Genomic DNA, 9923 nt, shown 5'->3' with positions numbered 1-9923 from the left:
GGCCGAGCTAGATTTTGATATAGACCCGAAACTATAGAAGCAGGCCCGGCCCAGTAATAGCCCGGCCCACCCGACCTAAGCTCGCTTATAAATGTTTATTTTGTTTAGCAAAAAATTCATAGGCCGAGCTAGATTTTGATATAGACCCGAAACTATAGAAGCAGGCCCGGCCCAGTAATAGCCCGGCCCACCCGACCTAAGCTCGCTTATAAATGTTTATTTTGTTTAGCAAAAAATAACTAGGCATCAGACAGTCAAATATTCCTTCAAAGTCTAAATATTCTTCAGCCGCATTATATATACGGTTCCTGGCCCGAGCTGAGTTTTGGTCCAGACCCGGGACTAAAGAAGCATGGCTGACCCACCAATAGCCTGGCCTGGCCCGGCCCCACCCCAAACTCAGTCGAGTTTAATTACAAATGTTTACTTTGTTTAGCAAAAAATAATTAGTCCTCAAGCACTAAGGTATTCCTTCAAAGTTCGAATATTTTCCAGCCACATCACACTCTCACACACACACACTATTTTAAATAAAGAGTTTTAAATAGGAAAAAAACATAAATTAAATATAATTTTACAAATATGAATACATAGTTAATATAGAGTAGAAATGAAAAAAAAATATAACAAGGTCGAAAAAACCCACAGGTCGACCCACGCCCCATGGGTTGTGGGCCCGATCTGCTCCTAGGCGGGTCATGGGTCGGGCCGGATCCAGTCCTAGACCCGAGATTAGAAAAACAGGCTTGACCCACTCAAACCCGCATAGGCCTAGGTTAGACCCGACCCGATCATAAACCCGAGGGGCCGAGTCACAGGCCTGAATCGGCGCAGCCCACGCCCACCCCACCCTATTCTCTGAGTTCTATTTTTGGTGTCCTTATAACCATTTTCTTTATGAATATAAGTAAACATCGATAATTTAGGTGTTTGACTAAAAATTCATAGCCCCCTTTTCTCAAAAAAGAGAAAAAGGAAAGTTTCAGGCCTAACTTTATCTGTGAAACGGAAACTTTACTAGAAAGTAAATAGTTTTTACTAGATTAACCTTTACACTTAATTCAAGTTATTGGCCAAAAAAAAAAAAAATCCTTGAAAGAAAAAGCAAGGTGGGTAAATGCGTGTGACCTTTTGGCAGCTTGGCTGACCAAATAACGTATTTCAGGGGGCATGCTGGTTTATTTCGCAAAAAAACGTTATAAGCGAAATATCCGCGGAGTAATTTACTCACCGAAATAACTGCAGTTATGGGCGGTCGGTTACCCGATAAGACCCGATAACAACCCGTCAGAGCAAAGGCACGTGGAAACCGCCGACCATCATGGGGCCAGGCGCATACAAAAACAAGAAAAGAGCCCCCTTTTCTTTCTAACTTAATTACCTGCCGATTTTGTCTCTATCCGAGGGCAGTTAACATGCTCTGTCGACGGTTGCGGCTGAAATCGTGTCGGGGGTAACTTCCGTAGCTGTCGGATGACGTGGCGCTTCGGCATGTGAGGCTGCACATGACAAAGTTTTGTGGGGTCATGGCTCCCACCCACGAGCTACCTAATCTTTGAGATAGTAATAGCTACTAACGCTTTCAAATGCGATGTGAACATTTGGGGGCTGTTTGGTTGTATGTTTTTACCATGTAAAAGGATGAAAAGTGTAAAAAAGTGAGTCTCAATGTCAGTTTTTATCACTTTCAATTGTTTGTTTGTAGTTGTGAAAATAGTGTAAAGTGATTTCATATGCTGATGTGGCTTGTAAAGTGATTTCATTAAAAAAAAAGACATGATTTTAGAAAAAAGCTGACATTGAATTGTCAGGAAAAAATAATAAAAAATAATTCCAACCAATATGAACATTTGAGTAGGGACCACTTTTTACACTTTCCAAACAAACAATTAAAGTTACATTTACAAACCAAACAAGCAATTTATGATTCCAATGGAATCAAAAACAAACAAAGAAAAGTATAAAAGTAAAATTGATGAGGTGGACAACAACTTTTCAAGTTGTGTCATAAATACATAACTTTACCAAACAACAACCAAACAGCCCCCTGGTGTTTCTATCTATGATAAAAATAAGAAATACAACCCGGTCATCAGAATCAAAAAAAAAAAAAAAAAAGAAGAAAAAGAACTGCTGAAAAAGTACCAGTTATAATCAAGGTGTGACTTAATGGTAAAATGAAACCTTGATGATGATATGGTTTGACTATGACACTAATCTCGGAACTGCATTAAAAGGTTGATGACGCGCTGAAAAGTCCGTAAACACATTGAACTATGAATACGACGTGTAAAGAGAATATGATACTATAATCAAGATATAAGAATGATAACTGTACAAATCTGAAGTATTGTAGTAACCTACAAGTGTCACATCTGCAATATATAACGACGCACACTTCAACATGTATTTCATCGGTCAAGCTGACGTGTGGCCGTGGTCTGAATCATTGTTTTAAATATCCCCGACATGGCCCGATATATCCCCCGATATATTCTTTTACAGGGCTTGCAGCAACCGATATGGTACGTCTTTAAATATCTTTTACCGCTTGTTGGCTATTTTGAGTGATAAATCCCTGATATGACCGACATATTAACCGATATGCGAACCAATATATCTTTTTATATAGCTTGTTGCAAAATAATATACCGTGTTTGGAATTTTTGGGCGAGATCAAGATTTCCCCATTATATCAAATGACATTGCGCCCTAAAAAAGCAGATCGAATGTTGCAACGTTGCTTTGCGCTTTTGTTTGTTTTAGAAGGTTGATTAGTGATCCTAAACATATATTATTCATATTTTGTATGCTTAAATTTCCATTACATATGTTTAGATTACATTTTAATGCATTATACTATGTATGCAAACATTCATTATGGCATTCCGATATTTACCACATATCCCCGATATTTCCCCGATATCCGCAATCCGATATGAATTTTGGTCATCCGGTATTTCCCCGATACCCGATATTTAAAACCTTGGTCTGAATATCAGGACCCTTACGTCTGAATATCAGGACCCTTATGGCGTTAGAAAATCTCCAGACATCAAATCCAAAAAAAGGCACAGACATGTTATAGGCAATAAAACAAATCCCATATGGATGCCTCCCAATGATTGAATCAGTTAACCAAACTAATCTAAATCATGCCTGCAAAATAGTACAAGATTTGACACTGTGACCTGGCCAAGTACCCAACGCTAACCTGTCAAATTTTGGCTATTGCAAAATGAGACGATTGTCAACTGGGAATTTGTCCAATGGAATTGGTTCAATGTGAAGGAAAGTCCAATCTGTAGACATGGCAACAAGTTGATTCTCAAGCCTAGCTGCTTGGTTGTGAGTGATAAGGATGTCACAAATTTTCTTGACCACAAACATAATGGTTCAGTATCGGATGAATGCTCAAAGAAATTATACTCAATCCTAGTCAGCAATTACAATGGAGGATCCGGAAAAAAATTTCTAATCTAAAATGTTCCAAAGTGTGACACCACAAGGGGTCTAATTACGATTAACCCGTTCTTAAAAAGATCTCCTGAAACCTTGTCAGGCTAATTAACTTGACTGGGATCTAAATATCTAATAAGATTCGATTTCTAATCTAAAATGTTCCAAAAGACTTTTTAGACTTTTATAACCGAGAAGTAGTGGGAGTTCAAACTATTTCATCTCTATACAGAACCAATTTGATGCAGTAAAGTCATTGTCAAGAATTAAGGCTTATGATTATTGAAGGGCTGATCTTGCTCAGAGGACAATACAAGCAAAACATGTCTTAGGTTAGGCTTGGACTATAGACCTCAAAAGAAGATCAGGTGTAGCCTAAAAATTGCATATAAGCTCCATCCAACCCTCAACAGAACCATCAAGCCCTGCATGAAATGTTTGTATTTATATATACAAAGAAATTGGGGTTTATATTGTGCATCTAGTGAATGGCTCAGCGATATCACAGGCCAGGTATGGGCCAGGCTGTATGCATATAACGGGGCAGGTTTCAAATGAAAAAAAGACTCGATAGTATGTGAAATGGAGTCAACTCCTGCAGTAACGATAGTAATACAGAAACTATGTAGGCAACAAAGAGGAATCAGGCATTTCGGGAATTAGCTTATTTAGAAGAATGAGACTAACTAATGAAAAGATAGCTGAAGCATCTATCTACACGTGGAGAAAACTAGTAGCTGTTAACAATACTTGACAGTGGCCACCTCAGACAATTAAGACACTTAATTCTGCATTAATCCTTCACTGCCCTGCTCGCAGACCATACCTGGCACACATATACTAACAGTATCAGATTAACACCATCCAGCCAAAATAACCTTGTCTGCACAATGCAGTTATCGAGATGATTCAATATGTCGGCGTGTAAAATTAGCTAGCAGTTGAGATATCTTCATGCCAAGCAAATAGATATGAGATAAAGCGATGGACACCTTTTTAAACCCAATTGTCCACATAAATCTTCAAAAATTGCTACGTAATACAAGCTAGAAGTTTTTTTGGGGGAAAAACATGCTAGAAATATCCTTTTCCCTTTATCTGCATAATTAAAAATAAAGTTTATGACTTTAAATAGCTCCACTCTAACCTAAAAAAGGTTTCACGAAAAGCTAACTTAGATTCATGGTTTCAGTTGCTCATGTAACTTTAGAGCTGTTTTTCATATTAAATGGTCATCAGATCACATTATTTCTCTTGTACGTACATGACTATAGCTGGGTAAAAACAAGCATGGGATGCAAATTATCATATTGCTATTTTTCTTTGCAATGGTATGCTTTGAACCTCCGCAGGCTTACATATAGGCCTGTACTTTGATATTTGAATCAGTATGCACCACCTTCTAATTTAAGAAATAATCAATATGATGGGCCACACATATTACCATATATAAAGGTTTAATTAAGGAAACCAACAACATGATGCGTCACGTATTACCATGTTTAGCACACGCGTAAAGGTGGAATTAAAGAGGGAACCAAATACAATTTCAGACAGTATGCAATTGTCTTTCCAGTTAATCCACAATGATATTCAGAGATCTCTTGCAATTAGATTCTCATTAATAAGCACCACTCATCAGCCATAATGATACCCATTAAGTTTCCACCACAATCTCTTCTCGTTCAATATCTTTTTATAGCATTCCATATTTTGATTTCATGTTTAAATGGCAGATTGCGGAGCTCCATTGTGTTGGATCTGCAGGAGGTTTAAGGCTTACGTTGATCTCATGATGATTACATCTGGTTGATATTTATGGAGATATTGGTTAAAATTTACTTCACCATCATTGCTTTAGATGCTCTTTAATTTTAGTAGAGATCCCCAAGTAGTTATGAACGAGATGAGTATCATGAGTTAACTATGAGGTCAAGGATATGAGTTTAGCATTTTAAGGGATATCAAGGTGAACATGACAAGATGTTGGATCTTCTCAAGTGTCAACGATGAGTTTAGCATTTTAAGGGATATCAAGGTGAACATGACAAGATGTTGGATCTTCTCAAGTGTCAACGAGGTTGAGACATGGAGAATAAGGTTGGACCTCTGAAACCACGTAGAAACAAGTTCTTGAGATTGAGCATGCACAAGGTCACATTGCACAATGATGACAAAAGAAAAGCATAGGTAGAGGGCAAAGTAGAGTTCATGTATGTTTCATTGCCTACTGCTTACATTAAGTGTTCATTTTGGCCAGAAGTCTATCAGGTAGTATGTTACACCAACAAATCACGAATTGATATATACATACGTAACATACCTACATATATACATATATCCTTGTGCATGTCCATATACGCATGTGTGATTGTCATGTGTTATGTGCATGTATGTGTCTCTACACACACACACCTTGTGATTTGCGATACATATAAAAACGATATATCGCACATTTTTGCATATGCTCCTGTGTATATGACAAACATCATGATGTGAAATTGATATATCATGTGTATCGAATCCAGAGTTCAAGTTCATCTCATGTAGGCTATGCTTGTGGATGATACGAGATGTTGGATTTCTCTTGTAAGGCATCAATAACAAGGTTTTTATATTATCTGTGCGCTATACAATTTCTTCCTATCAGTTTCCTTTTACATAGGAGTTCATGCGCGCGCGCGCGCGTAGACTTAAAAAGCAAGACATGGAGAAATGAGGCAACGCAAAATTACCAACCCTAGGTTCAACCTATAACTCAAGAATCCTCATTTCTCTCGGTTATCTTGCAAGGTCTGGCTTTCTGTTCTTGAGTTCAAAAATATAATTCGAGTTAGCACATACGATGATTTCCCCCTCTATTCTTCACCTCATGTTCCCAAATGCTCTCATCCTCTTCTTTCTTCCCAACATCTTTACTGAATAACTCTGTTCACTCGTCAATTTTCATCGAGGACTTATAAGTTGTTGAAAGGCCTAATTTTTTTAACCAAACTTGCTAAAATTAAAAAAAAAATCAAGTTAATATTTCAAGCACCATTCACGAAAATCACCTCAAATAACAAGTGTACTGAAATCAAAACCCAAAATAATCGACTTCAAAAGAGGAAAAAAAAGCACCTCGATCGTAGATGAAGAGGAATGAGATTGAAAGAAAAATTAATTAGAGGAGAAGAAGAAGAGAATTTAGATGGAAATTGGGGTTAGGGTTTTAGAGCTTACGTTGAGCGCGAAGCCAGCGGATTTGGGGACGACGAGAAGAGCGCCCCTTCAAATTTGGTTATTTATAGCTAAGCGAGAAGGGGGAATTGCAAAAAAAAAAAAAGGATATTTCGGTGGAGATGCAGGGTATCGAACCCTGTACCTCTCGCATGCAAAGCGAGCGCTCTACCATTTGAGCTACATCCCCACGCTTATCAGACATTAGTTATAAATATTTAACAATCTACTTAAACGGAAAAATTAAAAATAAAAGTATATACATATATATAGTTTCAACTTTTGTAAAACTCAGGTTTATGGTCTATTCAAAGAATTTGGATTCTCTCCCCAATATAAAAAAATAGTGGAGAAATTACTATTTTTATCATTATCGTTGATTTGTTTAACGCGAGTCGTGGTTAGAATGAGGCTCACCATACTCCATGAATTACCTCATTGCCTAAATTGCATTTGCACTCAAAGATAAATGACAATAATTTTCTAGATAAATCAACAGTTATCATGTGGTAATACTCTCCCCCTTTTTTTAGAGGAATCCTATGCAATGTTGTTATTCTTTAAATATTTAGTATTATGTCTGATTACGAGATGTTGGAATGTGGAATATGCTCGCATATCGAAAACAATAATAAAATACCATCAGTTATGCAAACATGAGGGTATTTAAATGCAACTTTTACAAACCTTAGGATCGTGTTTAAAGTGCATATTTTTAAAACTTTAGGGCATATGATCAGTGCTACCAAAACAAGTAAGGGTATATAAGTACAAATTTTCAAAACGTTGGGACATATAAGTGCCACAAAAAACAAGCGAGAGTATATAAGCGCAAACTAGGGGAACTATATATAGGGTCTTTAAGTGCAATTAGCCCTATAACATGCAGTGGTCAGGTGGATGTTGGGAAAGCAATGTAATAATTAAGATCAGGTGTTGAGGGTGCAAAGGCTAGCAATTCACATGTTTGTACTGCTTCAATCAGGCATTAAACTGATGCTTCAAGCTAGCAAGTATCATTCGCACCGCAATCTTTGGACATCTTGGGAGCAAGTATCAAATGTTTTCACCTCTCTGTTGGTTTCTTTTGCATGTCAATTTGTGTACTCAGGTTCATCTCGATCTCTTCATGATCTCTATGTTCAAATGTTATGATGGGATACTCCAGATATCTATTATGAGTGCAAACATACTCTCATGTCGAAAATATTATATAAACAAAAAGAGATGAACTCAAAAGTACAAATTAAGTTGAAGACTTTTGTCATCAACACAAGTTTTCAGAACATGCAAACTTCACCGCTGAAAGTTTCCTTTCTTTTCATGTTTTGTATATGCATGCTATTAATATTTGAAAGAAGAAAAATATATATAAAGCGTCACCATACTCTTCCATATTTTTTTTCTTTAACTACTAATAGTATTACATTCTGTACTTTTTTTTTCTTTCATACACAGTAAATGATTTATAATAATGATTCCTGAAAAATGAGTATACAACAGTTTTTCAACAAAAACAGTTAACTATGCTGAAGAGAAGAAATTTTCCACACATCTAAATGCGATCAAAAGAAGAAAGGAAAAAATCGTTAGAAAATTATGATCTCAAGGCTACTACTCTCTAGCAAACTCCTCATCTTTTTTATTCAAAGATGGATCATTGTCTTTGGATTTATCAGCTTCATCCTCTTCTTGCAAGCTGGCCTTATCTGGTTCTATGACAACATCAATGGTTTCATCTGTTGTGGGAATTTCTGCAACTTTAAACAGCTCTTCCTTGCTACCCCCCATACAAGAACCATGTAGAGTCCAATCACAATCAACACTGCTCCAATTATGCTGCAAATTGAAGATAATTGAAGAATAAATGATCACACAATCAACCTCAAATGTTTAACAAGAAAAATATACTTTTATACCCGAATCAACAAAAACTTCTATGACTAGTTAATTAGCAAAAAATTTGTAATGAAATACTTTATACATGAATTTATTTGAAACAAAAAGCAAGCATTGGTTGTTTGACTAATTGGAAAGGGTCATCATAATTATTGCTAATATATATTTAAGTCAGGAAAAAAATATTTAGAAAACTATTTTGATGACATGCATGTTTGATCAGTTCATGCTGAGTTGTATTATTTACGTATATACCAGAGTTCGTTAAGATGCAAAGCGAACCGAAATAAAAGGAATAATTAATTACATACCTTCCAACATGTAATTTCTCATCAAGAAGAAGAGAACCCAAGAAGGCGACAATCACAAGCATTAAAGGGTTAAAAACAGATGCATATAGTGGTCCTTTCTGCTTTATACACCATGATAGAACAGTAAGGATCAAGGCCGATGCAACTACTCCCTGCACCAAATATAATTCCAAACAAATAACTTTCAGGACTATAAAAATATTTCACAAACTTTTAGCATAAGCACATTTTCCGGGGATTTTTTTTCTTCTATTTTTTTGAATTTTTTTGTTGTCTCAAAAGATATACAAATACTAGTCGCAAAGTATTTGTAGAAGTCAGATAAAGTTTGCTTAGGAAAATGAATCGTACCACGTATACAACAGTCAATAACCTAACATCGAACCCCAATCTCCAATGATCCCAATGCCTATCCATGCAAAGTGCATAAACATTAGCTTGGACCGCCGCCATCAAACACATCAAGGCCGTAGTAGAGTAATGACACGGATACGCTTGACTCATCTTAGCCTATAAAATCATAAAAACTATAACAATATTCAGAATACAGTCCAATGTAACACAAGGTAGCGTCATCGCTTCAAAATCACCTGAATAATTAACCAGATTGCATAAGAGAAACAACTGGCAACAACCAGCAACGAACCGATGACATGATTACCAGACTGTTGGTGGATTCCTCCAATATCCTGTGATGATTTGATGAGATTGAACTTTGATGAAAATAGATTGATGTCTGCTCCTTTGTAGAAAGTGAGAGTCATGGCTCCTCCAATTCCAACTATAGTTCCTAGCACCTTTGCTTGTCCTGATACTGATTTTATACCTAATTTCTCCAAACTTTTGTGGGAAATTAAAGAGGATAGATGTACGTTAATTAGTTTTTTTTGTGTAATATTAATGTAAGCTTTTGGGTTAGCTGAGGATAAAGTCCCTGTACTATTGCCAAATTGAACTTACTACCATGTAGACCCCTGAAAGAGTTATATTGTTGGCATTTATTACATATAGACACCCGATCTATTCTGCAATACA

General features: G+C 36.5%; 1 non-coding gene and 1 pseudogene across 1 annotated transcript; both read right to left on the bottom strand.

Moving 5' to 3' along the window:
• On the bottom strand, nucleotides 6796–6868 carry TRNAA-UGC. Its single transcript has one exon. It is a non-coding gene; the product is annotated as a tRNA-Ala (tRNA).
• The window catches only part of LOC109825785, a 3441-nt pseudogene continuing 1590 nt past the window's right edge, over nucleotides 8073–9923 (bottom strand).

This window comes from Asparagus officinalis, chromosome 10 (assembly GCF_001876935.1).
Source record: "Asparagus officinalis chromosome 10, Aspof.V1, whole genome shotgun sequence".
Taxonomy (NCBI): domain Eukaryota; kingdom Viridiplantae; phylum Streptophyta; class Magnoliopsida; order Asparagales; family Asparagaceae; genus Asparagus; species Asparagus officinalis.
This window is presented reverse-complemented; position numbering and strand designations above follow the sequence as displayed.